This window comes from Mobula hypostoma, chromosome 12, assembly GCF_963921235.1.
Source record: "Mobula hypostoma chromosome 12, sMobHyp1.1, whole genome shotgun sequence".
Classification (NCBI taxonomy): Eukaryota; Metazoa; Chordata; class Chondrichthyes; order Myliobatiformes; family Myliobatidae; genus Mobula; species Mobula hypostoma.
Window position 1 is genome coordinate 88927136 of NC_086108.1, and position 25172 is coordinate 88952307.

Sequence of the window (25172 nt, forward strand, 5' to 3'; positions counted from 1 at the left end):
AATAGGAAAAAGTTCTGTACAGCCAAAGTAAACGGCTTCAGAGTGAAAATACTGCAACATTTATACAAAGAGGAACAGTTATTGCTTCAGGGAATGACTATCCCCATTAGAACTGGGAAAGACAAAATACAAGCTAGTTTCAATGCAGAGGCTGGGTGTGAATGGAAAAGAAAGGGGGATATCAGAATTAGAATCAGAATAAGGTTTATTATCACTCATGTATGTTGTGAAATTCATTGTTTCATGCAGTAGTACAGCAGAAGACAAAGAATTACTACAAGTTACAATTTAAAAGGGAAGGAACCATGGGTGACAAGTGAGCTGGAAAATCTAGTCAGGTGGAAGAAGGCAGCATACATGAGGTTTAGGAATCAAGGATCAGATGGGTCTATTGAGGAATATAGGGAAGCAAGAAAGGAGCTTAAGAAGGGGCTGAGAAGAGCAAGAAGGGGGCACGAGAAGGCCTTGGCGAATAGGGTAAAGGAAAACACCAAGGCATTCTTCAATTATGTGAAGAAAAAAAGGATGACAGGAGTGAAGGTAGGACCGATTAGAGATAAAGGTGGGAAGATGTGCCTGGAGGCTGTGGAAGTGAGCGAGGTCCTCAATGAATACTTCTCTTCGGTATTCACCAATGAGAGGGAACTTGACGATGGTGAGGACGATATGAGTGAGGTTGATGTTCTGGAGCATGTTGATATTAAGGGAGAGGAGGTGTTGGAGTTGTTAAAATACATTAGGACAGATAAGTCCCTGGGGCCTGATGGAATTTTCCCCAGGCTGCTCCACGAGGTGAGAGAAAAGATTGCTGAGCCTCTGGCTAGGATCTTTATGTCCTCGTTGTTCATGGGAATGGTACCGGAGGATTGGAGGGAGGCAAGTGTTGTCCCCTTGTTCAAAAAAGGTAGTAGGGATAGTCTGGGTAATTATGGACCAGTGAGCATTACGTCTGTGGTGGGAAAGCTGTTGGAAAAGATTCTTAGAGATAGGATCTATAGGCATTTAGAGAATCATGGTCTGATCAGGGACAGTCAGCATGGCTTTGTGAAGGGCAGATCGTGTCTAACAAGCCTGATAGAGTTCTTTGAGGAGGTGACCAGACATATAGATGAGGGTAGTGCAGTGGATGTGATCTATATGGATTTTAGTAAGGCATTTGACAAGGTTCCACACGGTAGGCTTATTCAGAAAGTTAGAAGGCATGGGATGCAGGGAAGTTTGGCCAGGTGGATTCAGAATTAGCTTGCCTGCAGAAGGCAGAGGGTGGTGGTGGAGGGAGTACATTCAGATTGGAGGATTGTGACCAGTAGTGTTCCACCAGGATCTGTTCTGGGACCTCTACTTTTCGTGATATTTATTAACGAACTGGATGTGGGGGTAGGAGGGTGGGTTGGCAAGTTTGCAGACGACACAAGATAGTGTAGACGATTGTCAAAGATTGCAGAGAGACATTGATAGGATGCAGGAGTGGGCTGAGAAGTGGCAGATGGAGTTCAACCCGGAGAAGTATGAGGTGGTACACTTTGGAAGGACAAACTCCAAGGCAGAGTACAAAGTAAATGGCAGGATACTTGTGTAAGGGGGTTTCGATTTTTATGTTACTGCGGAGGCTAATTAAAATGGCGTCTTTGTTATGTTAATCTGGGGAATACGGCTTTGTTGTGTTAAACGCTGAGAAAGTTTGCACTAGCAGCTTGTTGCGGTTTAGAGGGTGATAAGAAATACGTTATTAATCAATTGGGATAGTTGTTATGGTTTTGGTGTATTTGAAGATACTGTATGCGTGGGGTTTTGGGGCAGAAGTGGGGAGAGCGAGACAGAGGATGGACGAGGTGCTGTGTGTCCGCTAACGGGGTCGGACCCCGAGCAGGACGTTCGGGGAGGAGACGGAGACGGACTCGTGTGGAGCGTCTGGTCGACCACCGTTGTTGGTCCCAGGCGGCCGGTCAAGGTGGTCCGAGGGGGTCGCAGGGTGAAGAAGAAGGTCCTTGAGCTCCAATGGTTTTTGTGCACGAAGAGATTGAACTTTGATAAGTGTGGCGCCTTTTATTTTCCTTTTATATTTTATTCTCTTTTAATTATATAGTTCCAGTAATATCTATAAACTGTAAATCATTTAATTGCATCTGGTGTATTGTCTGTTATTTGGGTGGGGTGGGGTACCTCACACAGCATCCACACAAACGAATTATCCAGTGTGGCGGGGCCAAGGCTGTTTCCCTAGACGACAGCGAGCCGAGCGACCCTGAGGGTGGCCAGGGGGGCTACACTTGGTAGTGTGGAGGAGCAGAGGGATCTGGGGGTACATGTCCACAGATCCCTGAAAGTTGCCTCACAGGTAAATAGGGTAGTTAAGAAAGCTTATGGGGTGTTCGCTTTCATAAGTCGAGGGATAAAGTTTAAGAATCACAATGTAATGATGCAGCTCTATAAAACTCTGGTTAGGCCACACTTGGAGTACTGTGTCCAGTTCTGGTCGCCTCACTATAGGAAAGATGTGGAAGCATTGGAAAGGGTACAGAGGAGATTTACCAGGATGCTGCCTGGTTTAGAAAGTATGCATTATCATCAGAGATTAAGGGAGCTAGGGCTTTACTCTTTGGAGAGAAGGAGGATGAGAGGAGACATGATAGAGGTGTACAAGATAATAAGAGGAATAGATAGAGTAGATAGCTAGCGCCTCTTCCCTAGGGCACCACTGCTCAATACAAGAGGACATGGCTTTAAGGTAAGGGGTGGGAAGTTCAAGGGGGATATTAGAGGAAGGTTTTTTACCCAGAGATTGGTTGGTGCGTGGAATGCACTGCCTGAGTCAGCGGTGGAGGCAGATACACTAGTGAAGTTTAAGAGGCTACTAGACAGGTATATGGACGAACTTAAGGTGGGGGCTTATATGGGAGGCAGAGTTTGAGGGTCGGCACAACGTTGTGGGCCGAAGGGCCTGTACTGTGCTGTGCTATTCTATGTTAAAAAATAAATAGTGCAAAAAAGAAGGAACAGAGAGGTAGAGCCCATGGGTTCATGGATTGTTCAGAAAACTGATGGCAGAGGGTTGGAGCTGTTTTAAAACACTGAGTATGGGTCTTAAGGCTCCTGTACCTCCTCCCTGGAGACACTGATGAGAAGAGGGCACGTCCTGAATGGTGAGGGTTCTGTGATAGATAGCATCTTTTCAAGTACCACCTTTTGAAGATGTTCCTATGGTGGTGAGGGGTGTGCCTGTGATGGGTTTATGAATTTCCAGTAGGGTACAACTAGGACTACTGTGGGAATATTTATAGGTATCATCATCTAATGAAGGGGTTCCCAACAAGGGGTCCATGGAGCCCTTGCTTAATGGTATTCGCCATTTATCATGCACTCACAAAGGATTGGACCCAGGTGTGGAGGAACAGCAGGATCCCAGGACAAGATAGAAACAAGAGTTTAAATATCAGAACCAGAGCCTCAAAGGCACAACCAAGCAACTCCCCAAGAACACACCCTGTCCAACACATTACCCCCACTGAGGCCCTGAATGAGAGCTTTCTTTAAAGAATCATAGAATGGGAAACACCTATGATTATTTAACAATTATCTTGACAAAATTAAACTGAAAACACAAGGGCTTAATAACTCTAGTCAAGATAATGAATATTAAATACAGGTGCTCAAAAACCCAAGCAGCTCAATGCTCTATGGCAAGCCATAGGAATCATGACACCATTGGCATAAAAAAAAGTTTGGGAACTCCTTCCCTAATGGATTAAAGGGGAGAGCTGGAGAACGATAATATAAATAATTAGTGTGAAAAGATGCAAAATATCCAACTATAGAAAATAGGGATCAGGTCAGGCTGTGCTAACAGAATGAAAGTAACAAGCTAGTATCACAGAGAGCTTACACTAGAAATGACGAGCACCAATACGGGCAGAAAAGGGGAGTTATTTGTAGTTGCAGAATTTCATATTGAGTCCAAAAGGCTGCCACACATCCAGAAGGAAGATGAAGTATTACTACTCAAGCTTGAATTGGTTTCATTGCAACCTAGTTCAAGCTTGAGGATACCACAGACAGATAGGTCTGAGTAGAAGTGAGCTGGAGGACCAAAGATTTAAAATTGAGTTTATTTGCTTATTTTGATATATATTTGTTATGCATGTTCATTTCTCTTGTAAGAATGGACCTTATCATGTGCAATCCACTTCATTAGTATTACAGTTTTAGTGAGTGACTCCCAAAAGGGATGTTATGAAGAGTTGATATTATAGCTCAAACCTGTTGCTCACTTTATAGTGTCTAACTTAAAGTAGTTCAAAGTGAATTTATTATCAATGTGAATGTTATATATGTCCCTATATGCTACCTTGAGATCCATTTTCTTGCAGGGATTCACAGTAGAAAAAAGTACAACAGAATTAATGAAAAACTACACACAAAGAATGCCAAAAAAACCATGTGCAAAATCAGGCAAGCTATGCAAATAATAATATTCAGAACATGAATTGCAGATCCCTTGAAAGTGAGCCCATCGGCTGTGGAATCAGTTCCTATACAAGGTGAATGCAGTTATCCACGCTGGTTCAGGAGCCTAGTTGTTGTAGAGTAATAACTCTTCATGAATCTGGTGGTGTGGGAGCAAAGGCTCCTGTACCTCCTTCTCTACAAAGTACTATCACATTGAAATTTATAATAGCAACAACACGTGTGCATTTAAATTCATAGCAACTTTTTAAAATTCTCAACCTTCACTTTACTGACCAACACATCTCATAAATAATTAGCAGACTGTATCTGTTACTTGAATGCTGAATGAATATTTTTAAAGCAGTGCAGATGACATTGTAAAGGCAGCGTTCTTGTCATTTATTTCAGTCAATAAATGTCAACACACAGAATTTATTGGTGAAATAATTAGTAATATTTTACTAATTTAATCTTCAGAAATAATTGAGGCAGGTGACTGTTGCCAAATGGGTTCTAAACAACATCAGTTGTGTGCAATTGTGTGGCCATTAGAAGCTATGCTATGCCTAGAGAGAACAGTTTTTAAATGGCATCAGTTGTGTGTGTTTGTGTTTAAAAAAAACAGTAATTTTTGTCACTGGTAGTTGGTGGGAAATAAGCTGTAAGACAATTCAGAACTGTTTTTCTCATGGTGGTTTCAACCATTCAGGCTTGGAGATGCCAGGAATGTCCGGGAGTGAAAGTGAAATGATTTTGCTACTTCAACAAGTTAGGACAATGAGAAATTTGATGGTATCAGCAATTATCTTGAATGTTACAATGAAAATGAAGATGTGGAGGAAGCAATCGCCGATAACATTGTTTAAATGTAGTCTATTATCTGCACTTGGTGTCTGCTTTGATTTTGTTCTTTGCACATACTGGATGAGTTCCTCTGTAGATAACGATTAGGAACTGATAGATAGTTTTATAATATTGTAGTATTATGATAGTGTTCTAACTTATTGTGCATTCATTTAAATATGTAATTTATTACTCAGTTTGTGTTTTTAATACTTTTTTTTATCTATTTCTATACAGTTACCTACTTAGCTATTTGGCTAATTGGGGCAGCTGCTTAATTGGACCAAAATGTGCTGGTCCAATGTATTCCAATTAACCGGACCCTCTGTATTTGGAAATGCATGCAGTGTGGTACATTGCTTTGCAAATACACTGACATTAAGACTTTGCATCTGTAAAGTTGGTTATAGCAAGAACAATAATAATCACACTAACTTCACTTAAAATGGAAAAGTGGCCCAAAAAGCATTATCAAACAAGAAATGAAGTCATGGGATATAATGAACTAACAATGATGCTCTGCTGTTCTCTGCAAATCTTTAGACTTAAAGGTAGAGAGACAGAAAGAGCTTCATAGAGGAATTTTCAGAGCTTAGTGCTTCAACAGCTGAAGGCATGGTTGTCAATGATGAAGTGCTTAAATCTGTGATTGGAGAAGAGGTCAGAATTGGAGGCATACAGATATTTTATGGAGTTACAGGTCTGGAGGGCATTGCAAAGTTAGGGTGGGGCAAGACCATGGATAGACTGGAAAACATTTGCAAGAACTTTATATATCCATTTCATGAAATCCAAGAACAGGGCCAGAATCTTATGAAAGAGGTGGGCACCCTCTCTATTTCTGGATTTTGTCTAATATCTGTCAGAATAATATGTTGATTGATGGCCATAGGAGTATCAGACCAACTCCCACCAGAATAAAGCCATTCAATGCAGGGGATCAGTGAATAGAGAGTGACAAAATTAATGAGGGATTTTGAAATTGGTATTTCAGAGTCTTCAAACATAGAAAGGTTCTGTTTTTTTACTGGCTTTGAAAAATCATTGAAAATCACTTAGAGAACAATGAAATCCAAAGAAAAATGGAAAGAACTAAAATTGATTATTCACATTTCACTTTATACTTCAAAATAATATCTGCAGAATGTTGAGATGAAGGGAATTTAAATCAGATACATGGTTCGTGAAATTGAATTGTGTGTTACTAAATGATTCAGGAAATGGTTTAAAACCTTTGTCCTTCCTTCTTATGTATTATTCAGTCAGAAGCGCTGGTCTGTCTTTGGTTATGTTCAGCCTAAACTGAGGTCTCCTCTGAATGGTGACCTTGACCTTGATATCTGATACTTTTTAATACTATGATGTTCTGTATCAATGTACAACTTGCTTACACAGCCAAATTGGATTCAGTTCAAGTCAAGCAGAGTACTCTCATTCATTTATTACCTTGTTCATTGCTTATTTTCCCAAGTGGTTTTAATGGTATTCCATCACTTAGTATTCCATGAATAGTTCTCATGTACTTCAATTAGAAACACAGGGAGAAGGATGAACAATAAACTGCGTTAAGCTTGAAGGATAAAGAAATGAGAGGTAATTTTCAATCATTTTGCTCCTTGGTAGGAATGGACTGATTTTTGTTGGACTGATAAACGTATCAGCAAAAGAATAAATGTACTGTATGTAACTCATGGCACTGAAAAGATGCTGAGATACATACAAAAATGCCCCAACTAGAAATTTTTTCAGTTGAATGATGGCAGTAGATCTTCAGCTCTTCTAAGATTGTCAGGCATCCGGCCTTGAGCCACACTGATTCTTCCAGTGTGGTTCCCACTAGCCCTCCACTGGGAGCCCAACTCCTGGCATGTCCGCATGACGTGGTGCAGCATGAGTTGCCTCATTGCCCTCTCAGAATGGTCTTGACAGCTGATGTGGCCCCACCCCAGGATCACCAGCTGTCTATTCTGTCACTGGTGTTGAATATCTGTAAATGCCTTTGACATTCACAGATGTTTAAAACCATATGGAAACTGCCAGTAAATAAATTAAATTTATAAAAATAAAATTATTTCTAAAAAATTGAAAATCAAAAGCCTGACCACACGCATGCTCAAAAATATCTTTAAACTAGCTCAACTAAATCAAATAGAAGGATATATTTATGATTCCTCCCATTCATTTTGAAGGGGGTAATTTTACATGCTCCAACACAGGGTGTCACAATAGCACAGTTAGGACAGTTACTGCCACATAGCTCTGGCAACCAGTGTTCAGTCCTGAGCTCTGCTGCTGTCAGTCTGGAGTGTGCAAGCCCTCCCTGTAACCAGCACACACAAATGCTGGAGGAATTCTCAGCAGCGGCATCTATAAGGGGATAAACAGTCGACGTTTCAGGCCAGGACTCTTGATCAGGACTGGAAAGGAAAGGTTGTGTGGTTCCTCCAGGGGCTCCAGGTTCCTTCCACATCCCAAAAAATGTGCAGGTTAAGTAAATTAGCTAGTTAAGTAAGTTGGTCACTCTGAATTGAGCTTAGGGAACAGAGGAAGATCAAAATTAATGGGAAGATGGGGAGAAAAAATTGAGTTAGAATATTAGTGTGGATAACTTCACTTACCTCAACACTGACTGATTCCATAAGCTGTGGATTCGCTTTCAAGGATTCTATAGCTCATGCTCTCAGTATTATTTATATATAGTTGTTTATTTATTTATTTGTATTTTCACAGCTTAAGTTCTTTTGCATGTTGGTTGTTTATCAGTCATTGTGAAAAGTTTTTCATTGATTGTATGTTCTTCTGTGAATACCTGCAAGAAAATGAATCTCAGGATAGTATATGGTGATATATAAGTACTTTGATAATAAATTTACTTTGAACTTTGAAATTTGACTAGTGTAAATGAGTGCTTGATAGTTGGGTCCAAGCAATACACACTCACCGGCCTCAGCCTGAAACCTTGACTGTACTCTGTTTCATCGACACTGTCTGGCCTGCTGAGTTCCTCCAGCACTGAGTGTGTGTTGTTTGCTATTTGGGTACAAGAGAGTGATTGAAAATCTGGCTGAGTGGTCTCATAACAACAACCCCTTACTCAATGTCAGCAAGACCAAGGATCTGATTATCGACTTCAGAAGGAGGAAATCAGAGTTCCATGAGCCAGTCCCCATCAGAGAATCAGAAGTAGACAGTGTCAGCAGCTTTAAATTCCTTGGTGCTATTATTTTGGAGGACCTGTCCTGGGCCCAGCATGTAAATGCAATTACAAAGAAAGCAAGGCAACACTTCCTCCTCCTCAGGAAAAGATTCAGTATGACTTCAGTCCGAAGTGGATCCCTCAGCCAATGTTTTAGCACTTTCTTGCTGACGTACCACAACACACATTATGCCACCACCAAAGTGGCTCCAGCCACCGCACTGATGAAAAGACAGCTTCGCCCCCGGCTTGACCTCCTTAGACCACAAAACAGATAGTGCTAAATGAACTGAAAAACCAAGCAGAGAGACGTGTGAAAGTGAAGTATCGATGTTTCACAGCAGGTGCAAGTAGTTGCTCGGAACTGCATCTCTGGAACAATGTGGATGTTTGCTATGGAGGTGGCACAAACGAGTCCTGTGCCATACACAGTGGCAACTAGTAACCACAACATTTGGAGAAGGCACGTTGATCAGCTGTTGCCACTTCTGCAGCTACTGAAAGCCAACACAAACTGAACAATCCAGATCCATTTGTAGAAATGGTACAGGATTCTGAGACAATGACTGCAAAACCTCCACTAAGATTAAATAACAGAGCCAGTGTTTCCCTATCACCTGTGCTTTCTGAGTGCTCCTTACTGATAATGCAGTACCCATACAGGAAAGGAATGGAGGGTTATGGGCTGAGTGCAGGTCGGTGGGACTAGGTGAGAGTAAGGGTTCGGCACGGACTAGAAGGGCCAAGATGGCCTGTTTCCGTGCTGTAATGGTTATATGGTTATATGGTTAAACCTAGATATAGACATACACCACCAAGAGATAAAATGACTTTGGTGTCATCTTCTCAAACCCTCACAGAAACAGGCAGCCTCTAGACAGATTGAATCTCCAGTTTAGTAACATGCTCAGGAGTTTGTGAAGATTCAGCATAACACCTAAAACTTTGACTAAATTTATAGATGTGTCATGAAGAGTATATTAACTGGCTGTCTCACAGCTTGGTATTGGAACACCAAAGCTCTTGAATGGAAAATCCTACAAAAAGTAGTGGATAGGTAAAGCCTCCCCACCACTGAGCATATCCACATGAAGCACCGTTCATCATCAGGGATCCCCACACCCCCAGGACATGCTCTCATCTCACTGCTGCCATCGGGAAGAAGGCATAGGAGCCTCAGGACTCTCACCACCAGGTTTAGGAACAGTTATTATCCCTCAACCATCAGGCTCTTGAACCAAAGGGGATAACTTCACTTTCCCCATCATTGAAATGTTCCCACCGTCTACGGACTTACATTCAAGGACTCTTCCTCTCATGTTTTTGATATTTATTGCTTATTTATTTATTTTTATTGTTTCTTTTTTTATCTGCTCAGTTTTTTTGTCTTTTGCACACTGGTTGAACAAAAGACAAATAGTCCATCATTGATTCTATTGTGGTTATTAATCTATTATGGATTTATTGAGTATGTCCACAAGAAACGAATCTCAGGGTTGTAGATGGTGATATATATGTACTTTGATAATAAACTTACTTTGAACTTTGGTATGGAATGAATGGTCTGACAGGCATGTTTCTGTGCTGTATCTACAGGAAGTCAAATCCCGCTAAGGGGATGAAGTTCCCAATCAGGGATCTGGTGAAGCTGTGAAATTTGTCTCAGCTCCACTTGGCCATAACAGCCCACCAGCACAGCACTGGTGTCCTGGTGCTGGAAATCAGCTGAGCTGCTACTATCTACAACTGGGATTAGTTCTGTAGATATAGCTGGATCCTTGCAGCAGATCTGTCCTCTGATGTTACTGTCAATAAGACAGTCAGCTCCCTCTTGTGCCACCAGCAGAAGGAGGTATTAAGCACCTGGAAGGAAACAGTGCATTCCTTCCCTTAAGTCAGCTGGACTCTGAGAATAATGGGGAGGTGGAAAAAGTAGCCAAGGAAATCACACTTCACTCCTGCCTCTCCACAGTTTCTGCCCATTGGGAAATAATGTCACATCATTGCATAATAGAAAGTCAAATGTATTATATTAATAATGGGGGGTGGGGGTGGTAGAAACTGTCCTTGAGACTGGAGGTACATCCTTTCAGGCTTTTGTATCTTCTGCCCCATGGAAGAAGGGTCATGTATATCCAGTGTGGGGTATGTCTATGGACATGTTTCTCATTTGCCCTTCTGCAGGTGAGTCCATTATTTCGAGCATAAGTTCATGAAAATGCTCTGATACAGCTGTGAGCTCTGAGTACTTTATGGTGGAGAAATGTCATAACCTGGGGAACTTGAAGTTTACTGGGACTGGTGAGAAGTTATAGACAATAGACAATAGGTGCAGGAGTAGGCCATTCAGCCCTTCGAACCAGCATCACCATTCACTGTGATCATGGCTGATCATCCACAATCAGTACCCCGTTCCTGCCTTCTCCCCATATCCCTTCACTCTGCTATCTTTAAGAGCTCTATCTAACTCTTTCTTGAAAGAATCCAGAGAATTGGCCTCCACTGCCTTCTGAGACAGAGCATTCCACAGAACCACAACTCTCTGTGTGAAAAAGTTTTTCCTCAACTCTGTTCTAAATGGTCTACCCCTTATTCTTAAACTGTGGCCTCTGGTTCTGGACTCCCCCAACATCGGGAACATGGTTCCTGCCTCTAGCGCGTCCAATCCCTTAATAATCTTATATGTTTCAATCAGATCCCCTCTCATCCTTCTAAATTCCAGTGAATACAACCCTAGTTGCTCCAATCTTTCAACATATGACAGTCCCGCCATCCTGGGAATTAACCTCGTGAACCTACGCTGCACTCCCTCAATAGCTAGAATGTCCTTCCTCAAATTTGGAGACCAAAACTGTACACAATACTCCAGGTGTGGTCTCACCAGGGCCCTGTACAGCTGCAGAAGGACCTCTTTGCTCCTATACTCAACTCCCCTTGTTATGAAGGCCAACAGGCCATTAGCTTTCTTCACTGCCTGCTATACCTGTATGCTTACTTTCAGTGACTGATGAACAAGGACACCTAGATCTTGTTGTGCTTCCCCTTTTCCTAAGTTGACACCATTCAGATAGTAATCTGCCTTCCTGTTCTTGCCACCAAAGTGGATAACCTCACATTTATCCACATTAAGCTGCATCTGCCATGCATCTGCCCACTCACCCAACCTGTCCAAATCACCCTGCATTCTCATAACATTCTCCTCACATTTCACACTGCCACCCAACTTTGTGTCAACTGCAGATTTGCTAATGTTACTTTTAATCTCGTCATCTAAATCATTAATGTATATTATAAATAGCTGCGGTCCCAGCACCGAGCCTTGCGGTACCCCACTAGTCACTGCCTGCCATTCTGAAAAGGACCCATTAATCCCTACTCTTTGTTTCCTGTCTGCCAACCAATTTTCTATTCATGTCAGTACCCTACCCCCAATACCATTTGCTCTAATTTTGCACCTAACCTCCTATGTGGGACCTTATCAAAGGCTTTCTGGAAGTCCAGGTACACTACATCCACTGGCTTTCCCATGTCCATTTTCATAGTTACATTCTCAAAAAATTCCAGAAGATTAGTCAAGCATGATTTCCCCTTCGTAAATCCATGCTGACTCGGACCTATCCTGCCACTGCTCTCCAAATATGCCACTATTTCATCTTTTGTAATTGATTTCAGCATCTTTCCCACCACTGATGTCAGACTAACTGGTCTATAATTGCCTGTTTTCTCTCTCCCTCCTTTCTTAAAATGTGGGATAACATTAGCTACCCTCCAATCCACAGGAACTGATCCTGAATCTATAGAACATTGGAAAATGATTACCAATGCATCCACGATTTCTGGAGCCACCTCCTTAAGTACCCTGGGATGCAGACCATCAGGCCCTGGGGATTTATCAGCCTTCAGTCCCCTCAGTTTACTCAACACCATTTTCTGCCTGATGCGAATTTCCTTCAGTTCCTCCGTTACCCTAGGTCCTCTGGCCACTATTACATCTGGGAGATTGTTTGTGTTTTCCTTAGTGAAGACAGATCCAAGGTATCTGTTCAGCTCCTCTGCCATTTCCTTGTTCCCCATAATAATTTCACCCGTTTCTGTCTTCGAGGGCCCAACTTTGGTCTTAACTAATTTTTTCCTCTTCACATACCTAAAGAAGCTTTTACTATCCTCCTTTATATTCTTGGCTAGCTTACCTTCGTACCTCATCTTTCCCCCCCTCCCCCCATATTGCCTTTTTAGTTATCTTCTGTTGCTCCTTAAAAGTCTTCCAATCCTCTGGCTTCCCACTCATCCTTGCTATGTTATATTTCCTCTCTTTTATTTTTATACTGTCCTTGACTTCCCTTGTCATCCACGGTCATCCCTTACTCCCCTTAGAATCTTTCTTCCTACAAGTTGCTACATTTGCATTCATACAATCAGAGAAGTTGAGAAATAGCTCGAACAAATACTACATTCATGGCTGTAGAACAGTTTCGAATAGAGCCAATGCCGTATGAAGTCAAAGAATTGCGCAAAGAGCACAGTGGGACATGAGCCTGTCATAATCAACATCCTTACCAGCCATTCAGATGAAAGTGCATTGACCTGAAGTGATAACTCTAATTTCCCTCTCCATACTGCTGCCAGTCCTGCTGAATATTTCCAACACTTTTGTTTTTATTCTCTAACTAGTTAGCAGCAATGATAATAGAGGCCCTCCTTTGGTCGGTGCCGACCATGGATTTTGAAACCATCGTCTACGTGGTATGCAAGCCAGAGCAGTATGATATGGAGAACAAGCGGTTGCCCATGTAACAAACTCCCCTCTTTCCTCTCCGCGTAGCTGCTGAATCCAAAGGAGTGGCAGAGACTGATACAGTTTGGCACCAGTAGTGTCAAAGGAGTTGATGGTCAGCGTAGAACTCCTTAGGGCCATAAAACATAGGAGTAGATGTAGGCCGTTCAGCCCATCGAGTCTGCTCCACCATTCCATCTGGCTGATCCTTTGATGCCCTGAATGAATAGGAAACTATACATTCCCACCTTAAATATACACATGGACTTGCCCTCCACCGCAGAATGTGGGAGAGCATTTCACAGATTAACTACTCTCTGGCTAAAAAAAAATCCTCCTTACCTCTGTTCTAAACTGTCACCCTTCAATTTTGAGGCTGTGCCCTCTAGTTCTGGATACCCCCACCATAGGAAATATCCTCTCCACATCCACCCTATCTAGTCCTTTCCACATTCAGTAGGTTTCAATATGATTCCCCCTGCATTCTTCTAAATTCCAGTGAGTACAGGCCCAAAGCTGCCAACCGCTCCTCATACGTTAACCCCTTCATTCCCAGAATCATTCTTGTGAACTCAACGTAGGACTGCCTTAGGAACTCCAGCTCTGCATCTTCCCTCAATGATTACTTCTGAAGCCTTCCTCATGAGTGTGTATAGCCGTAAGGCAGCAGAGGTTTGACAAGTCCCATCTGCCCAAAGTGACTGGTTTTAACACACCAGTAACTCCCCTTTGCCCCTTCTCCTGTCAGTAGAAATGGTTCCACTGGGATTAGTAGCAAAGCCACTTGTGAGAGCCAGGAGCGGGGCTTGGTTGTCAGAGGCTATTTAAGTTGCACACTATTGAGAGTATTTAATAGGTAGTGGGAGCTTATCTTCACTACAAGCCCTGACTAAAACACCTGAAGGAACCAAGATTTTAAATAACTGGACAGATACTTATATATATCAAAATCAGCTGATTCTGGCATACATTGGTATACATTGTGAAACTTGTTGTTCTGCAGCAGCTGTACATTGCAATACATAATAACAATGGTAATTTACAGTAAGAAGTATATATATATATTTGAAAAGTTAAATTAAATAAGTAGTGCAAAAAGAGAGGAAAAAAATGAAAAAGTAGTGAGGTAGCCTTCATGGGTTCAATGTCCATTCAGAAATCTGATGGTAGAGGGGAAGAAGCTGTTCTTAAATAATTGAATGTGTGCCTTTAGGTTCCTGTACCTCCTCCCTGGTTGAAGCAATGAGAAGAGGGCATGACCTGGCTGATGAGGGTCCTTAATGACGGATGCCATATTTTTGAGGCATTGTTCCTTGACGATATCTTAGATGCTGAGGAGGCTAGTGCCCATTAATGAGCTGACTGAGTTTGCAACTTTCTGCAGCTTATTTCAATACCGTGCGATGACATTTCACTCCCCACCTCCCCCCACACCAGACAGTAATGCAGCCAGTTAGAATGATCTCTATGGTTCATCTATAGAAAATTCCAAGTGTCTTTGGTGACATACCAAATCTCCTCAAACTCCAAATGAAATATATCCGCTGTCATGCCTTTTTGCAACTGCATCAGTATGTTGGCCCAGGATAGATCCTCAGAGATGTTGACTCCCAGAAACTTGAAATTGCTCACTCTTTCTACTTTTGATCCCTTTATGAGGACTGGTGTGTGTTCCCTCATCTTACCCTATCTGAAGTCCATAATCAATCCTTTGGTCTTACTGACACTGAGTGCGAGGTTGTTGCTGTGACACCATCAACCAGCTGATCTATCTCACTCCTGTGCGCCTTCTCATCAGCATCAGAAATGCTGCCATCAATAGCTGTCGTCAGCAAATTTATAGATGGCATTTCAGCTTACCTAGCCACACAGTCATGGGTATAGAAAACATGGAGCAGTGGGCTATGTACACATCCTTGAGGTGTGCCAGTGTTGATTATCAGCAAAGTGGAGATGTTATTTCCGATCTGTACAGACTGTGGTCTTCTCTTGAGAAAGTTGAAGATTCAGTTGCTGAACAAATTAAATGTGTTTTCTGCTGGGATAAACTCCGTCTCCAGAAAATTTTTGGAATTAAACTAATCCATAGCAATAGTGCAAAGCTGGTGACAGTAATTCAATTGCCTGTTTTAACATCCCACAAAATATACCTTTTTCAAAACCATGGCGGGAGAAACCTCTGTTGATTGATAGAATCACTTGTCAGGGATAGATTAAATATTAGAGTCTACTCTGTTTCTAAGTATAAATCTTGATATATGTAGCCAAATTAGTTTCAGCATCTCTCCAACCACCTGTATCAATTTTATATCTAAATATTTGCAATTCCAAAATTGCAATAAAGGTGATTGTCGAATAGATCCAGTCAGTGGATTCATACCAGGGAACAAAATGTAGCTGCAAAGAATTCTGAAACAAAACTTCGGGAGGGCTTACATTATAGCAGTTCAAAGGGGTGGCTAACTACCAACTTCCCAGGTCAGTTAGGGAAAAGCAATAACTACTGACCTTACCAATATTGTCCACATCCTGTAATAGAATTTCAAAAGGGCTTGGTTCACAATGTTACTTTAGAGACCTCTATTGTTGCAGCTTATCTGTTATCTATAGATCTTTTTAGTAAATATACTAATTTAAAATACTTACGATTGACTCTCAGAAAACAAGGCACATTTTAATATGACGTTCTCCCTCAAATTAGAATACACCATACAGTAATATCTGAATAATTCCTAACTCAACCTCATCCTTGTACCCTTTAACACAACTTTCTGAAAGATTAATACAAGTAAACTGCATTCCTTGTAGAAAAGGCTAGTCAAGATACAAACATAACAAATAGATGTATATGTGAGAGAGAGCGAGAGAGAGAGAGAGAAAGGAAGGAGGGGGGAGGAGGGGAAGAGAGAGGGAGGGAGGGAGGGAGAGAGAGAGAGAGAGACAGGGAGAGAGAATACAGCTGGATAACTTATTTCTCCTTCATCAGAACTTGGAATAGAAAGAGCCACTTGTGATGAAGAGAAAATAAATTAACTTAAGTCGTAGATTTTAGTACTCAACCAAGAAGGCTACAATGTATCCGAAGTGTAAGGTTCTGTTCTTTAAAATTCATTGATCCTTGTTCTTGTGGTACAGGAGGCATCGGGTAGATAGGCCAGTGTAGGATGGAGAATTAAAGTGGCCGATGAAAGTTGACAGCAAAAATTATGAAATGTTTATGTTGTGTATGAATCAAGAGAATAGTACCGATGTTCAGTAATTGTTGATGTACAGGATTTGGAGTGGTCTGATTAAGAATGAAATAAAGACTATTCCAAGTATCTCACAAAAAATAGTAGTATAGCTTGGGTCCCTGTGGGTTCAAACAGATATACATGTGAGAGGAGTCGAAAGAGAAGTTGCTCAATGGTGATTGAGTGTGTTGGTGGAGAGAACACATCTTGGAGATGTTGCCCTTTTTCTTCTAGGTGGCTGAGATGGCATTTGGGAGATGGTATCCGTGTACTCTAGTTGAGACATTGCAGTGCCTTTTGTAGATGGCGTATACCCAGTGGCAGTTTGACTTACCCTGCCCTTGTTCAACCTATACATATGCAAGCCAGTGGAGGGTATTCCAACTTACCCCAGAATTGTTCTATTCAATTATTGAAACTCCCTCTGCCAGATTTCTAAATACCTATGAACACTACTGATAATAAGCTGGTTGGTGGCGTAGTGGCATCAGCGCTGGACTTTGGAGCGAAGGGTCCCGAGTTCGAACCCACCTGACTCCCCAGGCATGCTTTCCATCCATGCTGGGTTGAACGTCAAGCTAGCAACTCGACCTCGTAAAAAAAGAAATTGCCTGCTACAGAAACATCAACAGCAAAAAGCTGATGGCCTATGCTCTCTCGTGAGTTTAAAAGGCAATTTCCTTTTCCTTTCCTACTGATAATATTGATAACAACTTCTTGAATTGGTGGGATGTCAGGTCATTTCTAAACATGGATCTTCTCTTCAATTAAAGAACTCAATCAGAAAAACATTAAACTTACTTTAGATTAATTTATCTTTTTGCCCGCTGGCAGTGTACCTTGTTGAGAAGGGGATATTTAAAGTTACTTCGTTGTTTTATTTTTAGCAGCCACATTCTGGTACCCTCCTTAAAAGCTTTCTTTCATGGACAGTAAAATATCAGTTTACCTGATTGCAGAATCCAATATAAAATAAGATGAGCAGAATAAACAGCTTGTATTTAAATTTCACAGGTCCCCTACCCCGGAACAATTTGGAATTGGATACTTCCAACAAATTAAAGAGGGAATTGAACAGATTTTAGACAAAAAGAGATTTAAGTCGAGAAATGGGAAAATATGAGACCAGATAACTCAACAAAGTTTTCAAGTCCAGCACATTCCTATAGTCCTATGCAATCTTTCCTATGGCATATTATACAAGATTGATTGGTTCTTCCGTTTTGTACCTTTTCCAAACAATGAAGAAACACAATACTTCATCTAAGGTCATAGTTGCACACTGTAAAATTTTAATTTTATGGTTACCCATCAGCCCTGTTGCTTTTGATCCAGAAATGTTATAAAAGACACAAAGATCAAAATACTTTGTCCTCTGACATGAATAGCACATCTGAGTTATGGATAGAGAGAGTTGGCAGTGAAGAACTGTAAGTATATGGGAGTAAACATCACCCCAAGCGTTAAATGAATTTCAGCATAATTACTGACAGCTGGCATGGAGCTGGAGGTTTAGAAACTTCTATTTTAAGTCTGAATGTAAATTGAAGCAGGTGTTTTCTGTCTTGATGTGAAGTGACTGTAATATTTTTGTTGTAAATAAATGTCCCTAGTTCATTTAAAAACCAATATCTACATGATGTATCAAATGTATTTTATTTTTATGATATAGTATTAAAATCCAGCAGGACCAATGTAAAGATTTTGAATAAACTACAATATTTAAGCTTGGAAGATAAAAAAAAGTTTGCAAGTTTAAATTTGGACATGTATGATCAACAGAAGTTTTCTATCAAATAGTGATATCTTAAAACTTAAGTGCATATTTCAATAACAACCTTGAAAAGTTTTGACCTGGAATGCTATCACAAGACGCATCATAAACACCGAGTGGCCACTTTATTATGTATGCCCGTGCAGCTTGCTCATTAATATCTAATCAGCCACTCATGTGGTAGTACATCAATGCATAAAAACATGAAGACATGGTCTAAAGGTAGACGTAGTCAGACCAAACATCAGAATGGGGAGGAAGTGGGATCTAAGTGACCTTAAGCATGGAATGATTGTTGGTACCATATGGGGTGGCTGGAGTAGCTCAGACATTGCTGATCTCCTGGGACTTTCACACACAACAGTCGTCAGAGTTTATGAAGAATGGTGAAAAAAAAACAAAAAGCATCCTGCGAGTAGCAGTTTTGTGGGCAAAAACACCTTATTAATGAGAGCTGTCAGAGGAGGATGGCCATACTGTTTTAAGCTGACACAAAAATGGCAGTAACTCAAATAAGCATGTGTTGCAACTGTGGAGTGCAGAAGAGCATTTCTGAGTGGAAAGTATGTTAAGCCTTGAAGTGGATGTGCTACAGCAGTGGAAGACCATGAAAATACATTCAGTGACCACTTTATTAGTTACTGGAGGTACTGAAGGTATTTCTACACGCAACTGACAAAGGTAGTTCTACACACAACTGACAAAGGTATAGAATTGAAAATCATCTTTAAAATTTAACCTTTATGTTATACTTGCATTTAACCTTTCAAAATGTGAAAATATTTCTCAAAAATACTCATTTAAGTTTCTTCTAAATTTTTTTGGGCTTTTTGTGAACTGTCCATGAGCAAACTTACTTTGAGGACAACGGATCGTCCTTTAAATCTACTGCAATGACCTCAATGTTTCAGGATATACACTCAAGTGATTAGGTCTGACATGCTGTCTTTGTTCAAAGGTTGCAGCTTTGAGTCCAATCTTTGACATGCCTCTTCACTCTGTCAGTGCAATCATCGCCCTTGCTGCATCACTAACTAAATTTCATTGAAGTGCAACATTCACACCTCTGGCCTAGTTACATGAATTAATCCACAGCTCTGTGAAACCAGCAGGTCCTTATTTTTTCCCCTTCATTACAGTTTAAATTTGTGATTGCTGTTACTTTCTGACTCATGGGTTCCTCTGCATATGGCTACATGTCACTTTTTCCAGAGTGTAACGTTTTAAGCAGAATCCTTTCAATTCAGTTTCCAAAAGGAAATGATCAGATGTAATCACCCTGGGGATCAGAAATAACGTACAATAGACCCTTAATAATGAATGTTCCATGGGTTAACCCCTCCAACACTAAAATTTCTTATTAATTTGCAAAACTATAACTGAAAACTGAAGACTGACTACATATTGAGGCAGGTTTAAGATCCATGCATTTAGTGACACATTTAACAGAGCAAAATAATTGCAACAGTTTTGAAACTGAACGGCATTTGGCTTTCTAAATTGTCTGCACTCAAGCTTTTTTAAACCCAGTGGTTGAGCATTACACCCTGTTATTGGTTTCCACATAGAATTCAGGTGCAGAGTTCCATTTTCACATTCAATATGCTGCAAAATTCATTGAAGGGCCAATGTAGAAATTTCAAATCATGGACATTACTTAACATTGGTAAAAAGAGAGATTACTCTCAATTTTGACATAGAGATGATTCCACCATTTAGTCATATCTTAAAGACTCTCAAAGCTGGTTTCCATTGAAGTTCCTGAGATATTTTGTTGGAGAATATTATTCCAGGGTGAATTAATAAACATTCCACTTGTAAGGTTCAATTTATAGAACTATTCATATCAATTTTAAAACCTATCCACTGTGCTTTAGGGTAACAATAAGTACCAAAAAGATGTGAAGTTGTTTTAAATGTTGAACCTCTATGCTCGTTGGGTAATCACCTCTCAGATTCTCAGCAGAGTAAACCTGATGAGAGGTCCGTGACGCTATTCATTTCAATGGAAATTGGAGGGTTCCAGACGTTAAACATAAGTAGATTCCTCTCTATTTTTAATACTGTGTGTGTTTATCTTAATGATTTCATTAAATTTCATCTTCATTTAAGTAGCACATCAAAATGCTGCAGGAACTCAGCAGGTCAAGCAGCATCTATGGAAAGGAATAAAGAGTCAATGTTTCTGGCCAAAACCATTCTTTGGGACTGACTTTATTCCTTTCCTTAGATGTTGCCTGACCTGCTGAGTTCCTCCAGCTTTTTGTACGTTTACTCTAGATTTCCATCATCTGCAGAATCACTTGTGTTTATCATTTTTATCTAACTCTATTTTCTTTTTTTTTAATGAGGTTATAATTTACCTTATTCAATAATTTTTAAAAGGAACTGAATGTCAGGGACAATGCTCAGGGCCTCAGGCATTACTTGGTCTTAAGCTTCAGGGAGATTGTGCTCCAAAGAGCAACATCATAGCTTCTGTCTCCATTTTCCTAGTCTGACCATACTTCTGGAGCTGGGAATGGTTTATATTCCAACCTCTGTATCTAGACTAAGTAGGTATGGGTGTGGAGACATCTACCTGGTACAAAGTCCAGGTAGGTGTCCTTCTAAACATGTGACTGAATTGGGATGTCATTCATTGATGCCCAAGAACAGGTTAAGTCTCAGAAATGGAGACCTAAGATTTCTTAAGGATTTATGTCACCTAGTTGTCCAGTTGCCATCAGTTTTGGGACTTTTCCATTCAGCCTTATGAGGGTGAAACTTTGCTTTCCGCTTGTAAGGTCAATGACTTCAGGGCATGGTGTGTTGTGTTTTGTGGGTACCTGGTGGAAAGTGGGTAGCACAGTCTAATTTCTTGGTTCTGTCAGAACGTGAGATTTCATTGGAGGTTAGTACATCGATAAAGATGAGGTGCAGCGTACAAGTGAATCCAATGAAGGCAAAAGTAATACTCCAGGTCAGGAAAGTAAACTCCAGTCCCCAAAACAGGGAGATTATTATTGGGAAAGGATAATGCATTATTATTGAAAAAAATGGATTTATGCACTTCCAACGGGAGCTGGAAAAGTGGTATTTTAGGCAAAAGTTGCCAGTACTGTGGGCATCTTCTTCCTCACAGACTGAACCAGTTCCAATGTGGTCAGGGTAAGGCAGCATTAAGGGCTGCAAGGATGTCATATTTAGCCTTTATACAGCAACGGTGAGGCCTCACGTGGAGCATTGTGAGCAGTTTTGGGCCCCTTATCTTAGAAAGGATGTGCGGAAACTGGAGGTTCACGAAAATGATTCCAAGATTGAATGGCTTGTCATATGAAGAGTGTTTGATGGCTCTGGGCCTGTATTCACCAGAATGCTGAAGAATGAAGAGTGCCCTCATTGAAACCTATCGAATGGCGAAAGGCCTTGGTACAGTGGATGTGGAGAGGGTACTTCCTATGGTGGGAGAGTCTAAGACCAGAGGACACAGCCTTGGAATAGTGGGGCGTACTTTTAGAATGGAGATGAGGAGAAATTCCTTTAGCCAGAGAGTGGTGAATTTGTGGAGTTCTTTGCCGCAGCAAGCTGTGGAGGCCAAGTCTTTCTGTATATATTTAGGCAGAGGTTGATAGATTCTTGATTGGTCAGGGCATGAAGGGATACAGGGAGAAGACAGGAGGTTGGGGCTAAGAGGAAAATTGGATTAGCCATGATAAACTGGCAAAGCAGACACGATGGGCCAAATGGCCTAATTCTGCTCCTATATCATATGGTCTTATGGTCTTATGGACTTGATGGTGGTATTAGCCCCACCCTCATACATCTGAAAACTTATCCTGTTTTACCTTGTCACCAACATTGCCAGACCTTCTACGTATTTCCCACCTTTTCAACTTACAGACAGATACTGATAAAAGGATGCTACAAATTGCCAACACATTTTTGAGAAATATTTCAGAAAAACTTTAATCTGATGCTGTATAATAATAACTGTCAGGCAGACACTATTGATCATTTTTTATTAATGCAGAAATCTCTTTAATTTTTGAAAGAAAATAAGGTCACAACTGATTGAAAAATATATCTTTAGATATATAAAATAGCAGATTTGACACATGAAGGAAGGAGAGGTACCACACTGAAATGAAAAGCTGTCATTTATGTTTTCTCAGTGGATTTTTTTTTGTGCAGAGATCAAGGTTCAGTACTTGTGAAGACATCTTCCTGGTCCAGACATAATGAAGGATATTCACGATCAATATCCAACAAGAGCTCAGGGCAAGACTGCTGAACGATTCAGGCAGTTAACTGTATCACATAAACACTTACTTGTCTTTGAGAAAAGATCTATAAGGAGATTCAGTATGTTGAAAGCTTGCTGCGTTAGTGATCTCAAACCATGCCAGAATTAATGAAATGAAGTTGCTTTGAAATTACACAACCACGAGAATTAACATTAATTTTGCCAGTTATATTAATCAGAACCTTAAAGAGCTCCAGTCTTAGCAATATAATGTTTAACCAGGTTGATTTGAATAACATATAACATTTGCTGAAGTGAGTTTGACTATTGAACACAAAAGTTTATAAAACTTTGACAACTTTCACAGTAAAAGAAAACAGCAGAAAAATAAATGAAGGCAGATTTATCATTCATTGGAAGGTTTGTCACTGACCTTACCTTGAAGGCAGTAGAGTGGTGAAGGCTTCCCCGCCTGTTTGTGGAGTGAAGTGTTCAGTCGGGGAGCTCCTCAGATTTTCGCCTCGCAGCTGTTAAGTGCTGCAATGTATCAACATATCATAAATTCCTCAGGTCACAGTCTGGCACAGGAAATCATTTAACAAAATAATGAAAGCTATGGTTTACGGCGACACAGTTATCCTGCAGAAATTAAACACAGTAAAACTTATGCTCCCTTATCAATATTAAATTCAGATGCACCAGAAAACTTTGCAACTGAAGAAATCTGCATTAGTGGTTAATTTGAAAGAGCTCAATTTTTTATTTGATTTTCTTATTATGCAATTGAAGGTAAGATTTTAAAAACGCAAACACGAGGAAATCTGCAGATGTTGGAAATTCAAGCAACACACATCAAGGTTGCTGGTGAACGCAGCAGGCCAGGCAGCATCTCTAGGAAGAGGTACAGTTGACGTTTTGGGCCGAAACCCTTCATTCAGGACGAAGGGTCTCAGCCCGAAACGTCGACTGTACCTCTTCCTAGAGATGCTGCCTGGCCTGCTGCGTTCACCAGCAACCTTGATGTGTGTTGGTTGAAGGTAAGATTTTGTTACTTTTATATGGCGATTTGGTAGGATATAAAGTAAGCATATCTCCACATAAATATAAATTGTAATGCATTATATCTATGTGGCATTTTCTTTGTTACTTTTAGTTTTAAAAATCTTGTAAAGAGCTGGTTTCTGACGCAGGGTCTGGATAATTTTGACTCCCTCTGATTTCAACCTTGTCTGCCTTTCCTCTTCTACTAACCACTCCCCTTCTACAGCTTTTACCCAGAAGGTTGCTGTAAATGCAAAACCCTCACAAAATGCCAGAGGAACTTAGCAGGTCTGGCAGCATCAATGGAGGGAAATGAACAGTTGATATTTCAGGCCATGACGTTCATCAGAACTGGAAAGGAAGGGGGAAGATGCCAGAATAAGAAGGAGGACAAGCTACAAGGTGGTAAGTGAAGCCAGGTGGGTGGGAGGGTGAATGAAGAAGCTGGGAGTTGATGGGTGGAATGAAGGACTGAAGTAGGAATCTGATAGGAGAGGAGAGTGGACCATGGGAGAAAGGAAAGGTGGAGGGATTCCTTCAGAGGTGATAGGCAGGTGAGGAAAGGCAATGAGGTAAGAGGGGCACAGAGTGGGGAATTGTAAAAGCTGGTGGGGGGGCAAGGGGAAGAATCACTGGAAGTTGGAGAAATCGATGTTTATACCATCTGGTTGGAGGCTACTCAGACGGAATATGAGATGTTGCTCCTCCAATCTGAGAGCAGTGGCCTCGTTGTGGCCATCAGAATGGGAACGGGGATTGGAAATAAAATGGTTGGCCACTGGGTACTCCTGCTTTAGATGGATGGAACAGAGGTGCTCAATAAAGTGGTCCCCCAATCTAGATCAGGTCTCTCTTATAATGTGTAGACCTAATGCTTTTAGAGCAATGACTCCCTGTAGTACTACGTATGGACTAATAACTTACCAATGTGCTTTGATCTGTTGTCACTCTTTCTCTCTCTCACTGCAATGTGAATACACCAGTTAAAGCCATCTCCCACGTATATGATTTTATTTAATTGATATGTAGGTGCACAGACACAACAAATTGGCGATGAGTACAAACCTGAATGTCAGAGAATATCACCAATTGCACTGGCAGTTACGGGATGATTACAGAATGAGACAGCGAGAGGAAAGAGTTAAACAATATGGAGTACGCTGTCACAGACGCTAACAAAGGGACACGTGAGTATTTGCCTAGCACCCAGTGTAAGACGCACAACGAGCAAAGTTAAAGTAAAAATAATGTAGCGATGGCTTTAGTTGGGAAAGTTGAATACAGTAATTTGATAATGCTAATGAAGGCTGGGAGTCATATATTGAGAGGGTTGAACTGTATTGTAATGTGAACAATATGGATGAGGAAAAGAAAGCTCCCAAGACTCTTAGCTTAATGGGTGCTTAAATGTACGGTTTCTTACACAACCTGGTAACTCCTGAAAAGGCAGGACAAAATTGCTGCAATTTTACAAAATCACTTGGGCACAAAACCACTGGTAATAGCTGAGACATTTAGAGTTCACAAAAATAACCAGTCAAAGCATGAAAGCATTTCTGAATACATTACAGAACTGCACAAACTTTCCCAATACTGTGACTTTAGAGTTGGACTTTTTGATACATTAAGGGACAGGCTTG

At 40.8% G+C, this 25172-nt stretch overlaps 1 protein-coding gene across 1 annotated transcript in view; it reads right to left on the minus strand.

The window, feature by feature from the left end:
- The window catches only part of palmdb (palmdelphin b), a 136190-nt gene extending 128268 nt beyond the window's left edge, over positions 1-7922 (minus strand). Inside the window, exon 1 of the mRNA XM_063065035.1 lies at positions 7908-7922. The gene's annotated coding sequence lies outside the window, so the exon portion shown is untranslated. The remainder of the gene's footprint in view (positions 1-7907) is intronic.
- Positions 7923-25172: the final 17250 nt, after the last annotated feature.